General features: G+C 35.7%; 1 protein-coding gene across 2 annotated transcripts in view; it reads right to left on the bottom strand.

Annotated features, from left to right (window-relative positions):
- Window positions 1–22,246, bottom strand: part of LOC122793098 (probable global transcription activator SNF2L2) — a 2,696,898-nt gene that overhangs the window by 2,636,707 nt on the left and 37,945 nt on the right. The window contains exon 1 of one of the 2 annotated variants that reach the window (XM_044060829.1): window positions 21,010–21,030. The exons of the other annotated variant lie outside the window; for it this stretch is intronic. The gene's annotated coding sequence lies outside the window, so the exon portion shown is untranslated. Of the gene's footprint in view, window positions 1–21,009; window positions 21,031–22,246 lie in introns of those variants that run through there. 2 annotated transcript variants of the gene reach the window in all.

Genomic DNA, 22,246 nt, shown 5'->3' with positions numbered 1-22,246 from the left:
AAGAGAAGGAATCTCTTAATATAAGGATGTAATCCAAAAAAATGAAGTAGGGAAGTTTGAAGCCCGAGTAGAATTCTATACTTGCTGTCAAAATGAAACAGAAAGCCATAGATTTACTGAATTATAAGCCACGTTTAGTGAAAAATGAGAATTTCATCAATAAGAACTTACTACTGTAGCGAATCACAGTGTTGTCAGTGCCCTAAACCCATTTCTGTCAGTCTAAAACAGAAAACTCAAGTAATGAGGGGCCCTAGGAAACTTTTCAGTAAGGAAAAATTAAACCTGAAAACGTTTTTTCTTTACAATTACCACTACATCACTGTGCTGGAAAGGAAACTTAACTTTGTTCTTTGAAAAAAAAAAAAAAGAAAATCACTATGTTGGAAAGGAAGCTGAACTTTCCTCTTTTTCTTCTTTGAAAAAAAAAGAAAACAAAAAAAAGTAGTATTATACAACTTTGGCTTTTCTCTAGGTCTGTCATATTAATTTTAAAATGTTCAACGGGAAGATGATACCTTTGTAAGAGCAAGAGAAACTGTGAAAGTGGGAAATAATAGTTGGACATGATAAAAAAGCAAGTTGAACCCAATTCTTACCCCTACTGTGAACTAAATTATTTCTTGATTCTTGCTTACCTGTATAAGATAAAAACTATACATCAGTTGCTAGTACCAAAGCCTTTGAGGGCAACAGTTTTGAAACTTGCACAAAGACCTAACCTTGCAAGTCACCTGGGAAATAACACTAAGGCCCACATAAAGACCACATTTTACTGTTTAGGAATGAAAAAATGCAAAACTCCCATTTATCCTCTCCAGAAGGACAGAAAAAACAGCTTCACAAAACCTGTACTCACATATCCTTCGATTACAGTACTACTTATTATACATGTGCCAAATGAATGGCAAAATTAGCATTTGGAAGGTCACTTGGGAATGGATAAAATTAAGGCCCAAGCCAAAAATGAAATGGTCAGGAATTATAACAAAAATGGCTCCACAACCTGGATTCACAAGTCCTATCATTCCAATAACTAGTACAGATGTGCCATTTGAACTAAATGCTATGCATATTGCTGGGTCAGTGGTAAGATATATCATTGGATAGTAGACTATGTCACAAAATTTACAGATGCTATAACAACCAAGTCTAATGGTATGTCTTTTACTAAAGAATTGGAGCTATTATTCTCTACAGAGTTAATTCTGAAAAGATACTTATCCAACCAAGGTACACTCTTTATGCCAAGGGTTATGCAGCAATGGTGCTAATGTGTTCAGGTAAAAACTACATTCACAGACTGATGGTTTGATAGAGATGTTCAATAAGACTGTGCAAATCACATAAAGACATGCAACTAAAGCAGACAGCAAGAACCGAGATCATTTGTTGCCTACGTGCTGTTTGCAGCAACAGTGGTGCTGCAAGCATCAATGCGGTTTACACCCACAAAACACATGTATGATAGGCATCCAATAGGTCTACTTGATATTACTTGAAGACATTGGAAGATTAAACATAATTCAAAATTGCTATAATGCATTGCATTAAATTACAGGAGACTTTTTAAAAGCTCAGGAAATGCAGAAAAGGTTCTACAACAAAACCAACATATAATCCACAACATAAAGAGCAAGGGAGACTGTGATAGTGGAAAATAAAAGTAGGAGATGATAAAAAGAAAGCTGAAAATACTTCTTATCCTACTTTGAACTAAGCAATAATAGCTTATACAGATAAGCAAAAATAAAAGAAGAAACTATACATTAGTTACTAGTACCAAAACCTTACAGGACATCAATTGTGAAGCATGCACATCTGAAATCTTAAGACAAACAGGATAGATTTTCATTTGAAAAAAGACTTGTAAAAATCCATAAAATTATTTCAAATCAATGTACAAAAAAATAAATTAAATAAATAAATCAAAGAATAGAAATAGGCTGACTCTTTAGTAATGAAAAGTAGTACTATGGTAGGAAATACAGTCAAAAAGAAAGTAATTCTTAATGATCAAATAGACTAGTCTTTATTAAACTACAGAAAGAAGTGGTGGTAAAATATTCAGGCAGAAATTAAGTAGCCTTTTCAGATTTGTGTGGTAGGAACATCTGCTAGAACATATTACACAGCGAACTCCAGGACTGAATGTGTTCTTAAAACCTTATACAGTCCCTGAAATACAAAAGAAAGCAGTAAAACAAGATACTGAAGCTAGTCAAATAGAGACAGACGTCTGTAAAAAATTTCAAACTAAGCGGCCAAGGGTAAAAACTGCAACAAAAGAGAAATGCAAAATGATAATCCTGAGGACTTGATTAGTGAATGAGAAAACAAGTAGTAAAATTACAGCAAATGCAGCAAGGCATAAGGATCCCAACAGTGAAGTTGGTGCTTCCTTTGAACAAAAAAAGTGAAGACTTGCTACATGAACAGAATAACCATAACATAACATTGGATTCTCAGCAGCAAGAGCAACATGAGAAAGGAAAACCCAAAGTTATCAATTTTTTAGGTTCTACATATAGCACCAAAGAAGGAATTGAAAATTACAATGTCAAAAGATGCTATACAGGCAAGAATATGTTTGCAGAATACAGCATGGGAAGGTCAGACAAACTAGGTTTAGAGTTTCAGTGAAGTACTCCCATAAAGATCTTAAGCCCCTACTATCCTCCTCTTCCCGATATACACATCAGTGTACAATACTGCACCTTAACTAGCTTTTATAGTTTTGTAGAAAATTAATTATGTAGTACAAAAATAGTATTCCTTTACTAGAGCTGATAATGTAGCATATTATACCATGACCCCCTCATTAATATTCCAAAACGTGCACGCTGATTGGTCAGCGTGCACATTGTAGATCGACTTATACTAATGGAAAAAGGTCCGGTCGCCCGGACTTTTTCCATTAGTATAAGTCTTTTTTAAAACACTGTCTCGCTATGTTAAAGGAGTTTAACATAGCGACACAGGTTTAAAAAAAGCAACGGAGATCTCAGTCGCTTTTTTTAAAGCTGTCTCGCTATGTTAAACTCCTTTAACATAGCGACACAATGTGTAAAAAGCAACGGAGATCTTGCTTTCTCCGTTGCTTTTTTTAAACCTGTCTCTCTATGTTAAATGGGTTTAACATAGTGAGACAGCTTTAAAATAAGCAATGGAGATCTCCATTGCTTATTTTAAAGCTGTCTCGCCATGTTAAACCCATTTAACATAGCGAAACATTAAAAAGCAATGGAGATCTTGCTTTCTCCGTTGCTTTTGCCCACAGCTCTGATGTACTGCGTAGGCATGCGCAGTACATCAGAACTTCATGAATACCAGACAGCTGCGGAAGGGCAGTAAGGAGGCATTATACAATGCCATTATTTAAGAAAAGTAATTTTTTTTTTCTTAAATAATGTAATTGTATAATAGCAATAACCCACTTCTGGGTGTGGGTAATGCTGGATTTACCCACGGTTGGCTTTGTTTGGTCCCTCGGGTGAAAAATCCAGCATTACCCACACCCAGGCGTGGGTTATTGCTATAATATTCACCATGCAGTATAGATGCCTTTACTGGTCTATGTAATCTCACTGTAAGAAGTTTTGCAACCTATTGCCAATCTTGCACTTACAAACCCTAAAACTGTTTTTTTTTTTCTGTTTGACTGTATTACTGTTTGCTTAATGTAGATTACTATGTAACCAACTTATGTTGTACCCCCCTCTTTGTAACAAACTGTGAACCCATGGCTTAGCCTGAAAATAGTCCACTTGGATCAGTGTTCTAGCCTGGTCAATAAATGTATACATAAATAGAATAAAATAAAAGAAATAGCAATCTTGATTCACACGAAAGAGTTCCACAGTAAGAGTCTGGGGTAGCACATGCAGTGGCTAGCTCTAAAGCAGCAAATGAGAAACCTGCAATTAGTTTTCAGAACACAGTGACCCTGTACTATACAGTGACACAACATGGGTTACTCATAGCCTTAGTAATACAACCTGTATGAACTTTACTGGTTTTAACTTCAAAAGTCACATACAAACAGAAAAGCAAACATACATATTTGAAAGTAATTTCAGAATACAATTATGTCTGCAATTTGTATACAAGATTATAATTCAAAATTTTACATATGAATTAGTTTAATAGTTAAACTGATTTTAACTAAAAATATGTGCCAGTTTTCTATAAATACAAGATTTATTCTTCATAAAACATAATAATCATTCATTCAATGCGACACCATCTTTACACATTCCCAAAACTGCTATTTTTTTGGCAGAATTTAAAAGTTCTTTTTTCTTATGACTTATTCTGTAAAGACATTATTCCAATCTCCTTTATTATGGGCTTCCTGAAGATCAATAGAAATTTTGTTTTAACCAGTTTCATCTTACTATTAGTTACATTAATTTGGTTGTTCTTGTACTGAAATTGATATTAATACCAAAAATTTCCTGAATCTCAAGGACTTCCAAGATGGCTGCAACAATGATTGATAGTTTTAAATTTCTAGTGTTGGAAGTGATAGGTAAGAATATGAAAGGAGGTGACATTAAGACTTTCATTGAAGAGAGGGAACAGCAATGGATTATACTCCTGGAAGCTGATAAGTTTCCAGGCATTAATGAACGAGTCTCCTTGAAACCTCACCTGAAGCTACGTCCTTTGAAGCATTGAGTATGTTGTTTTATGCTGCATTTTTGTATATTTTTTTAAATATGTTTTTAATGAATTTTGGATACATTTTGAATTTTGTGAGGTGTAGAATTATCGCGGTTAAGATCTATTTAATATATAAAAAGTTTTTACAATGTCTGTAAGCATCATTGCCAATAGGTTTTTATACTAGGTTCACTGTGTTTTTAAATGATGACTGATGTCTTAATCAGTTCTTTTTACTGATTGGCTTCATTTATTTAAATACAGATAATTTGACTGTTATGATTTAGGTCTGAAGAAGCTACCTGGCAGGTAGCAAAATCGCTTACCTTTTGTACCTGTTTTATTGTTTTGTAGCCTTTCATGTCTATTTCACCATGGTGTGCACCTAGCATTGTCTCAGTTGTTCTCTTTGGTGCCTGTTGGTGCACTTTACAGACCACAAGAAACTTTGTTTCAAAAAACTAGTTTCAGCTCTCCCAGTGTAAAGAAAGAAACTGAGAGATAATGGCTAGGATTTCTCCTAGTTTTAATAAAACTCATTGGCTTGCAAGTACACTGCCTGGATGCCAGCAGAGAAGAAACTTAGAGAGCCTTTTAGAAAGGTGAAGTGAAAACACTGACTGTGAAGAATCCTGCAATTCTGGTACACAAGATGGCATCCGGTAATTTTGAGGAAAAAAATACTGTCAAATGTGCTCAGAAGATTAAAATAAATGAATCACTGAATGACTGTATCTACTCAAATAACAAAAGTTTGGAAATGCAAAAATCAGAGGTCAAAATGAAGAAAAGGCTGGCTGAGTATGAGACAACTCAAAAATAACTGTTTCAAAAATGGTAGAGTTAGAAGACAGAGCACACAAAGAAAATCTAAGATTTTCTGCTGTGCCACAGAAAGTGAAAGCACAGACTGTACCAATTTTATGAAAGCACAAATAAGCAGCTGGACTGGTATTCCACAAAAGGATTTGTTAACTCAATAGTGCACATCATGTCTATGCTCCAAACCTGTCCATGAGAAAGCAGCCAAGACCTGTATTAGTAAAGATGCCATCATACCAGCAGAAAGAGCAGATCCTGATAAAACTGTGCCAGAAGGGCAAAGTATGAAAAATGTCAGACAGTAAAGTGTTTGTGGAAAATGATTATTTTACTATATACCAGGCAAAAGAGAATCAAATTTATCGCATCAATCAGGGAATGTCGAGAGGCAAGTGTGAGATTCAAGCTGCTGTATCCACCTGTCTTCAGAATATTTTTCCTTGAGGATCAAAGTCATTTTTTGATGCAGAACAGGCTAAGGAGGAAATGCAAAAGTTTGTCCAACATAAAACTGAATCAAACAGAAGGGGACTCGGCTTTTCATTCTTCTGATAAAGCTCATAGAAAGACTTTATCAGTGAAACTTCTTCCAATGTTTAAAAAGGAAAATGCTTGAGAGAGAGAAAAAAGCACAGGAGTCTATTAGAAGAAAAGGGAGTACCTTGGAGGTGGAGATAAACAAGACACTGACCAGCAACATTGAAATAAATTAATGTATACATGTGAGACTATAAACCATCAATCACATTTGTGAATTATGGCTTTACAAAAGAGTGGTTATAAAAGACTGGGCTTTTCTTGACTTTGTTAAACTTGTGGGAGGACTGAAAGGCATATACCTCACGTCATAAATGTTTGGAAGGACACTGAAAAGGAAAAAAAGAGAGTGTCACTAAAATAATTTTTGCTCTTAAAAGTATTTGCGTAAAACATTTCATGATATACATTGCATACTATATATACAGTAAAGCATTTTCAGTGTTTGTTGTATGTGACAAAATACTTTTTTTCCTTTTAAGTTTTAATAAATGTAGACATTATAATGCAAAAATTAGAAGAAAGGCTGGACAAAAAGCATGTTCAAGTCAATATGCTGTAATCTTGCGCTGTTGAGATGGGGGATGGGAGTGAAAAATTGCACCGATTATAATATATATAGATCAGAGATGTTTTCTCTTGTTTTTGCATGGGTGAATGTCTGGCTTAATGCCCTTGGCTTAATCTAGTGACAAGTTTCTTGTGTAGGCATGTGTGCTGTAGAAATGAGAGAGCACTGGATGTGGTGAAATGTTTTCCTTTAGCAAATAAATGTTCCATGTGAGTTGAGAAGTTTGCAGATGGATGCAGCTGTGCATTGTGTTCTTATGTTTCCATCAAGACAAGCTGACTAAGGACTAAGCAATAAATCTCAAGAGCTCTGTACATTGTTTGTCGGGAGAAATGTAAAATTATAAAGGTGCAAGGGCAAGCAGCTTAGTAAAAAATAAAAAGTTTGAAATTATTGGAGGTGAATAAGAGGTACCTAAATACCTCAATGTATTTACTAGAACAGTGTATAGTTTAGTTTTATTTAAAGACAGCCAAGTGCACTTTTTCTTAAGGCTAAAAGTTAATGTTTTCTGAAAATATACAAGCACATCTGGGAGACGAATAAAGATAAAAGACAAGAACAGACATCAATTAGTTTACGTAAGAGCACAGGCTGCAGCATCTGCTTTAGCTTAGATAACCTTAAGTAATGCTTATAGGTACAGCTATTTGGGACATTTGTTCCTATCAAGAGGGTTAAACGTCATGATTTAAAGATATATATAGTTTGATGTACATGTTTTAAGAAAACAGGTTAAGGGCAAGTTGTTGGATGGTTTTCATCAAAACAGAAAGTCTTGTCATCTGCATTTGAACCCATGTCACATTTTACAAGAAACAACTGTATAAAGGATTAACCTGCCACACATAAGTGGGTGCATGTAACAAAAGCTGGAAATAGACATTTAAAAAAAATAAAAAGCTGACATATATAACAATAGGGGAGTATGATAACTTATAATGGGTATACAATCCAAATTATTTTGGAACATGTATGGTCACACAGGTATAGACAAAACTTATAATGGGTATACAATCCAAATTATTTTGGAACATGTATGGTCACACAGGTATAGACAAAAACTTAAGAGTAATGAATTATATTAAGAAATGCAGAGTGCAAATAGCAGTGCTACAGGAGATTCATCTGGAAAGAAGCATGTGAATTTGATAAAGGATTTCAAGATGGATATTCAGCAGAATATCATGGTGAAAGAAAAGGGGAGTGCTTATACCAATTTCTAAAGGTGCTCCACCAGTGATAGAAGAGGAGAAAAAATATAATAGTGGTATATTTGTGACAGTAAGGGACTGCTGGCAAGGGAGGAGGAGGATTACACTGGTGTGTATTTATATTCCACCTAAAACTGGTGTTATGCAGCTTAACAAAATTTTTAATCAACTTTCAGCAGGGAATATTACTTATAGGTGGTGACTGTAACGTGATTTGCAACAGTGAGGCTATATCTGGGGACCCATAAGGAAAATATAACAAAAGATGGTAGACTTCTGAAGTAACTGGACTAAACTAAACAGAAGTTATATTTCACTGCAACATGTGCATTCAATTGAAAGTTGAGACACACATCCTACAATTTCAAATCATGTGCCAATAACAACTAAGATAAAAATGCAGGGTAATGAAGTAAACAATATGAGACACCAGCACTTCCCCACCTACCTGTTAAACAGTGAAAATAAAGTAATGGCGAGTGGAAATTATTTGAGAGCTAGCTAGTGAGTGGGAAAAATGAAAATGGGATGTAAAAACAGGGTAGAAATAAAATAATTATTTAGAGGGCCTGATTAAATTTAGTGAGGGAAATCTCACAGAACAAGAGGTGTAACTGTAAAGTGATAAAAGAGAAAATTAGGAAGAATCTGGATAATATGCATGCGTTCAGAAAAATTGCTGTTAAGCAAATGTCTTTGATAATAATTTCAAAACACAAAAACTTTTAGCACAATGACTTGGGCAAGTATAAAGGGTTGCTGCCAAACTTAGGGAGCCTACAGCAAGAAAAATAACCAGATATCCTGTAGAGGTATTACAGATATTTCAGAACTTTTGTGAACATTTGTATAAAGCAGGGAAACATGGAAATCAAGAAAGAGCACAAACAAAAATATTTACAGAAGACTTAATAATGCCAAGGTTAGAGATAAGATGGAGGAGAGGAGATAAAAAAGGTGACATATAACTGATCTACAGGAATGTCACCAGGAATAGATGGTATTCATGTAGGAGTTTAGAAGCTAGCAGGGAAGAAAGCGAAAAGCTCTGCAAGGTTTTGTTTAACAGTATTTTAATGGGGGTGGCATCAACATCTTGGAAGAAAGCTGTCATGGCTGTAATACCTAAAGATGGCATAGACACATCAGACCCAGTTTCATATAGAACCATTTCAATTTTTAATCATGACTGTAGACTGTTTATGTTCATAATGATCAATGTGGTTTTGTGGAAATGAGGCAAACATATGACAACATTAACAGACCAATGGTGATCCAGAGGGAAGCAGAATGTAATACCACTGTTGTTGGTGGGTCCTGATGCAGAGAAAATATTTAACAGAGTAAGCTGTGATTTTAGAAGTACGGCAATGGAAGCATTCGCATTCCATGATATAGTAAGGTTAATCAGGGGGTATAACAGGGTTCCTCTCTAAGTTGTGAATGAACAGAGGAACCTGGCAGGGGTGTCCTCTTTCACTTTGTTATTTGCATTACATTTATAGCCACTGGTAAAGAAAATAAGGGACCCAGAAACTCAAAGATATAATTGGTATACTACTCAAGAAAAGTTGGTTTTATTTGCGGACGATATTATTTTTTTACCTGATAAAACAGAAAAAGACATTTCAATGTTCTGGAACATGTTGAGCTTAAAGACTTTTCGGGATATAAAATTAAAGATGATAAAATAGAGGCTATAACTGTAAACTACGGACTTATCTCACCAATATCCATATTTATGGGGGCATGATAAAATGAAGTATTTAGGAGTACAGATTAAAAAGGATTCTGTTATGGCAGCTAAGAATATGAGTGAAAAGACTAAACAAAAAAAAAAAAAAAAAAAGGACAGAGAAACTAGAAACTCTTGTTTTTAGATACAGATTGCAAATGTTTTGGTCCCTTTAGTTTTATACATAGTTAGGCATATTTTTATCAACCGGAGGAGAAGCTTTGGACAGTAATTAATAAAGAGTTGAAGGATTTTTACCTGGGAGGGGAAAAGGACAAGGGGCAAGTGGGATAGGTTGCGCATTCCAAAAGAACAAGGTGATTTAGGATTACCTGTTCTGAAGGGATATTTTAGAGCTACGCAGTTAGGCTCATACACACAGCACAAGCAGAAAGTTATAATTTAAAGTGGAAAGGAGTGATAACTTCAACAAATAAGGAGACGGAGGTATTTCACATGCAGAGCCTTAAGAAGAATAGAGCCTTAAGAAGAATAAAATTTAATAATATTCTGTATGGCTGTTGCTAAAGTAGCAGAAAGTATTCTAAGAACTAAGCCAACACAAGAATAGAGAAAGGAGATTTTTCCATTAGGGATGACTGTAATTATGGGTACATAGAACAGGCAAGAGAGAGAGAGCTGGAATTTACTAGAGAAAACTGGCAAAGGAACCAAGGTATTGGGAGCAAATAAATAGCGTGGGGAAGGCAACAGAATGGAAGAGGTCAAACGACATCTGGATTGCAGGCTAGACTGTGCCTTCCTAATTAAGGATCGGTATCAGAATATATGCAGAGGGAAACGGATAGGGGGATCCTAAGCGAAAGAGCAGCTCTGGTAGAGTTTTTAAGTAGATTCTAGAATAGAAGCTGCTGTGAAAAAAGGGATAATTAGTAGGGCATATAAATATTGCACAATAACTATATGAATCAGAGGAGGTTAGTAAAGATTGGGAAGAGTGACTGGATAAGCAAGTCACAAGTAAACAATGGGAGGACATATGTATGGCTTACAAATATGTAACAAAGTCTAAAAGATTTAGGATTTTTGCTCTGAAGTGTTTGCATAGGTATCCTCATACCCTAGGCAGACTCCAAAGAATTTTCCTCAGGTATGTGGCAAATGCTACATGCGATGGGAAAGAAAAAAGTAATTAAGAACATATGTTTTGGGAATATGATGAGTTGGTAGACTTTAAAATTTCCTACAGAGTACTCTGTCAGAAATACTGGGTGAGCAAATGGGTGTAACTAAGGAAATTATTTTTTCACCTGGGATATTGGATCTGAATTGCCAAGACATAAGGACTTGTTAAGCTGCCAAAAAAAAGCAATTACTACAAAATGGAAGTCAAAGTCTAAACTAACTGTATTTGAAGTATTTAATATTGTAATTAATATTGTAACAGATATTAAAGAACTGAAGTAGGAGGTTTATAAAAGGTTAGAAGGAAAGTTCATAGAAACAATTGAAACTGTGGGAACAATACACACAGAATATTGCAACAAAGAAAAAAAGGACTATGGTGTAGGTAAACCGGTCCTCCAAAAAATAAATCATACAGTAGCACAATCAAAGGAGGCAGCGCAGTAGAATTCAAGAATTTAATCCCAGAACAAACAGTAGAACATGTTTGTTCTACTGTTTGTTCTGGGATTAAATTCTTGAATTTTACTGCTGTGTTCCGGTGCCTCCTTTGATTGTGCTACTACACACAGAATATTGTTTTGGAGGAGGAGTGAGGTTTAAGGGAAGGTAGGAATTGATCAATTTATGTAATTTTGGATTGATGATACTTATACAAAAGAATATATGTAATGTATAATGTTTACAACTTGAAATATGTTAATAAGTTTGTTTTTACATGTGTGTATTATTGCCTATGTCTTAAGCAATAATTCAATAAATCTGTTAAAAACTTATTGAATATTACTTCTACATTTAAATTTGGTTATTTTGGATTTATTAACATTACACAGCTGTAAATGCACTTTTTTCCAACTAGTCTCATTTTCACCTGTTCATCCAATACATAATAGTTTTAAAACCAAAAACTACAACATATCCTATTATCCATAAATCCTAGAGAGGTTTTCATTATTCCATTTTTTAGTATTTTTGTAAGTTATTCTTGTCTTATTAAGATACCACAAAAACATTGTCTATTTTCTTAATCTAAGATTTAGGGCAGTTAAAGATGTTTGAATAAATACAAGATTTTTGGTAGAAAAATCATTTTAATTGGTAATAATTTATCATCAACTGTGAAAAAATGTTTTGTTCTTTCGACATATTTGATTTTAGTTCCTGTACTTTATGTCTATTATTTTTTTCCTATAGTGGATGTTTTTAATTGAATATTTTACTTTTGGGTTCCTTTTTATATATTTTGTTCTACTAATTCTAAATCTCAGTCCAAAATATCACTAAAAGTTATTCTGCATTTCTGTATATTATATCATCATCATCATCTTTCGGCATTTCTCGTTCGGGGTCGCCACAGTGGATCATCTGTTTTCATTTCTTCCTGTCCTCTGCATCTTGGTCTTTCACACCAACCACCTGCATGTCCTCTCTCACATCCATAAACCTTATCTTAGGCCTTCCTCTTTTCCTGTTACCTGGCAGCTTCATCCTTAGCATCTTTTTCCCAATATACTCAGCATCCCTCCTCAGCACATGTCCAATCCAACGTAATCTTGCCTTTCTGACTGTCTCCAAACCTTCCAACCTGGGTTGACCCTCTAATATACTTATTCCTGATCCTGTCCACCCTCGTCACACCCAGTGCAAATGTTAACCATCTTTAATTCTGCCACATCCAGCTCTAACTCCTGCCTTTTTATCAATGCCACTGTCTCCAACCCATATAACATAGCTGGTCTCACTACCCTCTTGTAGACCTTCTCTTTCACTCTTACTGGTACTCGTCTGTCACAAATCACTCCTGACACTCTTCTCCACCCACTCCATCCTGCCTGTACTCTCTTCTTCACCTCTCTTCCACACTCACCATTACTCTGCACTATTGATCCCAAGTATTTAAACTCATCCACCTTCACCACCTCTACTCCTTGCATCTTCACCATTCCTCTATCCTCCCTCTCATTCACACACACATATTCTGTCTTAGTGCTGCTGACCTTCATTCCTCTTCTCTCTAGAGCATATCTCCATCTCTCCAGGGTCTCCTCCACCTGTTCCTTACTCTCACTACAGATCACAATGTCATCTGCAAACATCATAGTCCATGAGGACTCCTGTCTGACCTCATCTGTCAACCTGTCCATCTGAGCCCTTTCTATATAACTACAGAGGGATTAAATTGATCAATCACAGCATGAAGTTATGGGAAAGAGTAGTGGAAACTAGGTTAAGAAGGGACGTGATGATTAGTGATCAGCAGTATGGTTTCATGACGGGAAAGAGCACTACAGATGCGATGTTTGCTCTGAGAGTGTTGATGGAGAAGTACAGAGAAGGTCAGAAGGAGTTGCATTGTGTTTTTGTAGACTTGGCAAAAGCATATGACAGGGTGTCTAGAGAGGAGTTGTGGTATTGTATGAGGAAGTCGGAGTGTCCGAGAAATATGCAAGAGTGGTGAAGGATATGTACAAGAGTAGTATGACAGCGGTGAGTTCTGCTATGGGAATGATGGATGTGTTTAAGGTGGAGGTGGGATTACATCAAGGATCAGCTCTGAGCCCTTTCTTATTTGCAATGGTGATGGTTTTATTCTATTTTAAATTTCTGTATTTGTTGTATAAACTCTCTCATTAATAGGTATTTATCACCCTTAGATAACCTATTTAATAGTACAGTATTGTCCAAAAGGAATTGTACTTATTCTTCTGGCTGCATTTCATTCTTTAATTGATATTTTCATAATATTTTCTAAACTCCCCAAATATAATTTCCAAGTCCATTTACATTACTCACTAAACATTAGAATCCCAGTGTCCAATTTATATAATCATTTGCGATTAATATTCTATGAGTTAAGTTCCTATTTCTCCAGCATTATTTCCTTTCTATGATCATATGGATTTTATTTTTAATTTACTTAACATTTGTTTACTGGGAAAGTCCGACTGGGACAGAGCCCATTTTCAGTGAAGGCCTGGAGAGAAACTCTCCAGATGCATGTCTTTGGAATGTGGGAGCAAACCAGAGCACACGCAAATGCATATTCAATGTTTTACATTGGCCTATAGTGATCCTCTTTATCCACTTCAGTTATGTGCGTTCTCTGTAGAACTGCAGCATCAACTTAGTACGCATAGACCTTTTCTGACCATTATTTAGTTTGTTAATATAATCTGACTACATATATGTTTAATGTCCTTACCATGTGATTTATTTAAAACATTTTGCCTTTACATTCTTTGCACAATGGTAACTCATCTACTGTTACCTTATAAAATTCATTTACACTTTCAACAAACGTGACTGATACAGAGAACAGAAAATAAGAAATAAAAAGATAACATATAAAATGTTGTAAACTTTTACCACCTCTTCATTGGGATCCACTGATCCCACAGCTTAAATCACAAGATAACCAAGCTAAACTTTCAAACCATTTTAAAACTAGAACAGTCTTTACAAATGTACTGCAGGAAACCCAAGTTCAAATAAACATTTTAATGAATCAACTACCAATCTAAATACTAACAAGTTAAGGTACTCTATATGAAATTCAATACATTTATCTATTAGCATTTTTATGACTAACTCTGAAGGACACTGGATACCTTATAAAAATAAAGCCTTTTTATAAGTATTTAGATATAATGCATACATTTACCTACTGAACTGCTCAAGTTTAAAAGGAGGGAGAAGAGAGAAAAGCAGAAAGAAGACAGAGGAAAAAAAATGAAAAAAGGAAGGGGAAGGCAATGGGGGATGGCAGGCAGAAGAAGAAAGATGCAAAGCAAGGGATTTATTACATCTCTACATGGTGTTCCCGTCAGTATAAACATTTTCCTGCAGAGCTTCTTCACAGTGTTACATCATCATCTTGGCCACTCCTTCCACAGTGCCTTTTTCTGGCCTTTTGGCCCACATTCAGGCCTGATGGTTTGCTGTTTGCTAAGCTGTCAGCAACACAGACTTAGCGTACCTCCTATAGCTGGATGGGTTGTATAGGTCCTACCGCCTTTTCCATTTAAGAAAAAAACTCATGATTTTGAGCTGGGAAGAAGATCATACAGCACTGCGGGCTACTGAATGCTATACATAAGAATACTGTAAACAATTCTACATTTTTAATCATTTGTGCTTTAAGTGTTGAAAAAACTTTATTAAAACTTCCAATTCTTAATAAAACAATAATAAATTTAGGATAAGTGCTTTTGTCCCTATATTCTTTTTAACAGAAACTTCATAATTGATGAAGTTTCTGTAAAAAAGAAAATAGAGACTAAAGCACTTATCCTAAATTTATTATTGTTTTACTAAGAATTAGAAATTTTAATAAAGGTTTTTCAGCTATTTCCAATGAGTTGTGTGGTGCCATTTGTGGACTAGTCGTTTTTATCTGTTGCAAGTTTATCGGTTGGAGTTTTCTGTACTTCAAGTATTATTAATTCCATTGTGTGCTGTTAGCAGCATGCAACACTGTTTCTGTAACAGTAGTAAGGTTATTCTCTGCATGTTCTAATTATAGGTCATTATGACCAGTTATGTATTTTTTCTTGTATAGAAGTAGGGCTTTTCTTTCATGGCAGAGTCTGAGGCGAGACTGACACTGTATATGAGTCAGAGGCAGGTCTTTGGGTCAGGAGAGGGTTTTAAAAGGAAGCAAGGGCATCTCCAATTGGCTAGAGTGGGAATCTGTCATCTTTCCAGATTTTTGCAGAATGTCAAGATGTTTGCCCCACATTTTTGGTCACTTCCTCATAAAATTTATGGTTTTCTGGCAAATCACTAGAATGATCTCAGGAATAAAGTCACTAAACAATGACACGAATTTGAGTTTCAGACTTCACATCCTTCAGAAAAATGCAGGATAACACAAACACTTATTATAGCAACGTTTTAAGTTTATACCAGCATTTTAAAATCTGTCCCTATTTTTCAGTCTTTGTTCCCCCATCATGTCAGGCTTTGTCCAGATTTCTTGCACTAACAGGTTTACAGGTATGACAGTGAGGAATTGTGAGCCTGTAGCTGGATGTTCCATGTAAGCAACATGTTAATTTGGAGCCAGCAAAAAATTCATTTTAGCTGGAACAGATGTTGCCTTTTATTTACACTTTTTAATTGAATATTGGTGAAATCTGTATATGGATAATTTTTGTTGTTGAGACTATACCCCCAGCTGCTTTGCAACTCTAAATAAAGCAACGTGAAGGCTTAATATAATCTGGGTTTTCAGTTGTATCCATGCTCGGTGTATTAGGTATACTGTGAAGTCCCCACTCTGGGCCAGTAATCAAGGAGCCTGAATCCTCACTACTGACACTGGAGAGGGAAGCTCACTTGGCACAAAAATGGATACAACCAATATTTCCAGATGCAGCTCTCTGCATCGAGCACAATTTCCCTTACAGCATACAGGGAACACACTCAGTCAGGGGGCTGGTTTCTCCCTCTCTCCCCAGATCCTCAATAAGACTCCACACTGGCAAAGCTGTAGAGCTGAGTCCTCATCCGAGTGCACAAGCCAAGTCGTCCACCACTCTCTCTGTGAAACCAGTGCTTTGTGTCCCTATTCCCAGCAGCTAACACATACACTCTGAGATTTTATCTGCATATACACACACACCCACACACACCTGGGAAAGACTGGCAAAGGTTTACTACCTATGCCCCCTTTTGCCCAGACTATAGGGCAGTTATTGCCACTAGGCACTCCAAAGCCAGCTGAATCACCAAGTACTCTCAGGGGTTAAAATACTCTCTAAAGGACCAGCCACAATGAAAAAGTTTAAATATAGTTAATAATAAAAGAACATGAAAATACAGAATATCTATGTACAATAAACACCAGAGTTTCAATCACAGCAAACATTAAAATAACAGATTAAAAACAAAGAATAGTGCTCACTACACTCTGTTTGCCTGATAATAAACAAAACTGGTAAAGTACAACAAAAAACCAGGCTTAAATAGTGGGAAGTATACTTGCTGTGTTCAGTTCAAGTCAGTCACAGAAGGTAACCAAATGTTCCACAAAGAGAAACGAAGCTGTAAACTGTAAACTGCTTTACTTTGCGAACTCTTAATCCAATAAACAAGAGTCAAAATCACCATAGAGTGTTCATTCGAACCTACTCATCCACTGGGCAATAGCTTGTAGAAAACACACGCAGCCAGCATGTAAAAAATAAATCCAAGCGTCCAGTAGAAACCACGTTTATTAGAATAATTAAAACACAGGGCTAGCGCTTTCAACGAATCTTCATCAGGCCACTAACAAACAAACATACTAGCATCCCTTTTATAGCAAAATGCTAAAGTCAACTACTGATGTCACATCCTGTTTGGACATACTGAGGTCAACTCTGATGTCACATCCTGTTATACATAAAATATTTAAAGTGACATCACTTTTGTAGTAAAACGCTACAAACAACTCTGATGCCACATCCTACTACATATAAAATATTTTTAAAAAGTTTTAAATTATTTAAAATATTTAAAATATGTATGCAGACATTTTGTAGACATATTCTGAAATAACATTTTACCCTGCTTTAACTGCTGCTGCATTTAACATTCAAAATGTTTTAAAATATTTTGAATATCTATGTAACCATCTCAGACAATCTGCAGCAAATAAAGTGTTTCAAAATTACATACTATTTTCCTATAAATACTGCTACTTATATGCATACCAGTAACAAAAATGGCACGCATATTTAATGAACGATACAATCCCATTTGAGACACTTGTATGTATAAATACATGCTTAAAATAGGGATCAAATTAATAAAGATATTAATATCTACACATGAGCTATTTAGCATAATTAAAAATGCACAAAAATAATCATTCAAAAAGCTACATCTAAAACTTGTACAGCGTGTGCTTCTAAATATCATAATATCTGTAGCAGCATAAATAATTCAGATCAGACATGTGCACACGCAGAGATGTTAATACAGCTGGTATTATAAACATAAAAATATAAAAAATATATATGAGACTGAATGTGCAAAATCAGGTGAAATGTGTGTGCTGGATGAAAAAGGAACACATGGTATATCAGCATCTTTCACAACAATTGGCCCCTAATAAGCCTGCAGAGTAAAATAACAGAGACAACGATGGAGAGAAAAAAAATGTGATGTATAAAAATGTTATAAAAGTGGAAGTAAAACCAGCCAGAAGTTAATACAGGGTGGCAAAGGGGTGAAAAGCTTCAATGAAATTTCCTAGCTTTGAGTATAGATTTGATGGAGACTCTGTCATTGAGGCCTGGATGCAAATCAGCCCTAAGCCTGATGATCCATTTGGCCTCTATCTGTTCCGTGGTGTTAAAAATATCTCCTCTTCTACGAGATGGAACATTGTTTTGAATTACTTGAAACAAAAAGCTATGTTGGGTGGATGTATTAAGTACATGCCTAGACAGAGCATTTGAAGAACATGTCACTTTGATTTTATACAGGTGTTCCCTAATTCTGTCTTTAAACTTTCTGTCCGTCTTCCCTACATAAAACGCAGGGCAGTGTACACAGGTTGCCAGGTACACCACATGGCAGGTCTCACAAGTGGCAGAAACTGTGAAACGAAATTCTTGTCCTGTAGTAGGATGATTGAATTTATCAGTTTCTTTAATGAATTTGCAATAATTGCATTTTTGACATTTTCTAGTCATTTTATGATTACTAGTTGTATTTATGTCAAACCTATTCGGACCACATAACATTCTGTGTAAATTCAACTTATTTTTATATGTAAATTTTGGTTCTTCGCCCAATATCTCAGAAATAACTGGATCTGTTAACAAGATGTCCCAATGTTTTCGATATATGCTTTCAATACTATTTACATCTTGTGTAAAATGTATCGGTATTCTGATAACTCCACTGCTAGTTTTGATGATGTTACTATCATCTCGTTTACTAGAGAAGTAGGGAAAAGCCCTACCCTCTCTCAATTCACCTATGATACCTAAAGTAGCATCAACTTCTGTTACCGTGTAAGACCTGTCTATAAATTTATTCCTCAAGTCTTCTATACCTGTTTTGAAGCTTGAGTCTTCAGAAAACAGCCTAGATACCCTCATGGCTTGACTTTTGACGATGTTACCAAAGACATGCTTAGGATGCATGCTACTTCGATGGAGAAAGTTATTTCTATAGCAATCCTTTCGAAAAACTCCAGTGTTAAGTATACCATTTGGTAGTTGTTCAACATATACGTCCAAATAGGGTATGACATCTTTGGAATTAACCATAGAAAATCTTAGAAAACTGGTGTCTTGATTTATTTTATCATAGAAAGACCTCAATTGTTCTTCATCACCTTTCCAAATAAGGAAGAGGTCATCTACAAACCTAGTGTAGAATGAAACATTCTGACTAAATTCCTCCATCTGAAATAGAGAAGAAATTTCCCAGTAGGCCATAACAAGGTTGGCGTAGCTATTGGCACAAGAAGTGCCCATAGCTACGCATCCCTCTGAAGATATACTTGACCATTAAACAAGAAAATATTATTTGTTAATACAATTTCCATCAATTCCGTGATGACTTCTATTCTTCCTTCGGAAAATGTGCCATCTCTAGTAAGAATCCTACTTATGCTATTGAGTCCCTCATGATTAGGAATAACAGTAAAAAGAGAGTTGACATCAAGTGTCACAAACAATTTATGTTGGAAACCATCACTCACCGAGGTGTTCTCATATAGTTTAATTAGGAATTGTTTAGTATCTTTCAGTATGTGTGTGTACTTGTCCACTATAGGTCTTAATAAGGACTCTAAATAGATGGAAATTGGCTCAGTGATCCAGCCCTTCCCTGCAACAATTGGCCTCATAGGTGGATCCAAACCATTTTTGTGAATCTTGGGTATTCCCTGTATGATGGGTATCGTTGGATGTTCCACTACAAGGTATGTGAATAATTCTTGATTAATCTTACCCTCATTCAACATAACATTTAATCTACTAGAAACATCTGATATGATCCTATTCACTCTACTATCATTGATCTTCAAATAAAAAACAGAATCATCCAGCATATTGCACATTTTATCAATCTAAAACTGCATGTCCATGATAACTACAGGACCACCTTTATCGGCTGGTCTTATCATAATGGTCCTATCACATTTCAAGCCATTAAGTGCTTTCCTTTGTACTGGTTTCAGGTTGCCAAACCATCTCTTTTTTCTATTATTTGCATCATTTTCATATAATCCTTGCTCAACCAGTTTGGAATAAGCCTCAATGAGTGGGTGGTTGCATGGAATGTAAGTGCTTGGTTTTCTAAATGGATGGGGTAAACTAGTGCGATTGCGAAAATCAACCTTCACTTGGAGGTTTCGTATAAACATTTTCAAATCAATAATGCTATTTGTGATATCGCTTCTACTAGAGGGAATAAACGTTAAACCCTTCTCCAAGACAAACTTTTCTTCTTCCGTTAAAAGCTTGCTTGATATGTTCCACACTATTGATTCTTGGTCCCTTGCCAAATCTTTTTTAGTGTAGGACCAGCCTGTACTGGTCCTGCTGGTCTCTTTCTCTGCCTTCCCCTGCTCATAGACCGTCCCCTTGCCCCCCACCCCCTCTCCATTGATTGGCGATGGGGAAAGGGACTGATTCGGTACTCATACTATTGAATCTAGTCTTGGCGTCCATGCCTAGGCTATACTGTTTTCAGATTTTTATTCATAATCTTATTAACATTATCGTCCTCATTTTCTATGTGCTCACATATATCTATCCTTGTATTAGCATCTTCAAATACAGATATATTGTGAACATTACCAGCGGGGGAAGAGCATGTATCATTAGTACCATCCTGGTGTATTATTGCTGTGGTAACAATGGTATTTTTCTTACCCCCTGTCCGTTTATCTAAGACAATAACATTAGAACCATCAGCATTGTTATCTGGCCCATCTCTGGCCAGACCAATATTGGTATTGTCTTTCATTTCATTTGGAAGGCGTGAGTTCTTCCATCCCTTGGCTCCATTCTCCACTCTGGGCCAAGTAAAGACATGACCTTTTTTAAAATCATCTATGTCCCTTCTAAGTTTATCACGTTTTTGCTGTAACAGTTTTTTCTCATAAATGAAGACGCTGTCTAACATTTTGTCAGTAGATGCTTCTACCACTGGTCTAGGGTACATGGTAAATAAGCTCTGCTGTTGCTTCTGTAGTTTCTCCCTCAATGATGTTTCATGAGGTAAGAAGTAATTGTTCATTAACTCCATGTACTTCAGGCTAGTATCTATGTTTAACTGTTGCCATGAATATAACAAATCTTTATACACAGTACCTGTGGTTGGCATTTTCAGGATCCTTAAACCCCTTGGAACAATTTTACGAGAAATGCATGCTTCGAAGTGTTGCCTCTGCAACTGGAGGCGTTTCAGTTTAAGAAAATCTCCTTCCATTTCTTGTACTAGAGTTTCAAGCCCTCGATAATCTTCTTTGCAACTCTGTTCATCATATGTCTCAGCCAATGGACTGAAAGATAACAATGGATTAATGTCACTTGTAACAGCATCTTCAAATTTGCTCTTAATATTAGATGTACCTGACTTGGTACTTCTAAGCATATCAGGATTGTAAGGTAGTTCAACTGTCGAGTTTTGACTGCTTCCCTCAGCCATGAGTGCGTGAACAAAAATAAGTCACGTAGATTAAAAACAAAGAATAGTGCTCACTACACTCTGTTTGCCTGATAATAAACAAAACTGGTAAAGTACAACAAAAAAACAGGCTTAAATAGTGGGAAGTATACTTGCTGTGTTCAGTTCAAGTCAGTCACAGAAGGTAACCAAATGTTCCACAAAGAGAAACAAAGCTGTAAACTGTAAACTGCTTTACTTTGCGAACTCTTAATCCAATAAACAAGAGTCAAAATCACCATAGAGTGTTCATTCGAACCTACTCATCCACTGGGCAATAGCTTGTAGAAAAAACACGCAGCCAGCATGTAAAAAATAAATCCAAGCGTCCAGTAGAAACCACGTTTATTAGAATAATTAAAACACAGGGCTAGGGCTTTCAACGAATCTTCATCAGGCCACTAACAAACAAACATACTAGCATCCCTTTATAGCAAAATGCTAAAGTCAACTACTGATGTCACATCCTGTTTGGACATACTGAGGTCAACTCTGATGTCACATCCTGTTATACAAAAAATATTTAAAGTGACATCACTTTTGTAGTAAAACGCTACAAACAACTCTGATGCCACATCCTACTACATATAAAATATTATAAAATATTTTTAAAAAGTTTTAAATTATTTAAAATATTTAAAATATTTACTGCATACCAGTAACAAAAATGGCACGCATATTTAATGAACGATACAATCCCATTTGAGACACTTGTATGTATAAATATATGCTTAAAATAGGGATCAAATCTCCATCGTTGTCTCTGTTATTTTACTCTGCAGGCTTATTAGGGGCCAATTGTTGTGAAAGATGCTGATATACCATGTGTTCCTTTTTCATCCAGCACACACATTTCACCTGATTTTGCACATTCAGTCTCAT

Source organism: Protopterus annectens, chromosome 2.part0 (genome assembly GCF_019279795.1).
Source record: "Protopterus annectens isolate FY-2018-M chromosome 2.part0, PAN1.0, whole genome shotgun sequence".
In the NCBI taxonomy this organism is placed as follows: domain Eukaryota; kingdom Metazoa; phylum Chordata; order Ceratodontiformes; family Protopteridae; genus Protopterus; species Protopterus annectens.
Note: the sequence above shows the minus strand (reverse complement) of the source record. Positions and strands in the feature narration are given on the sequence as shown.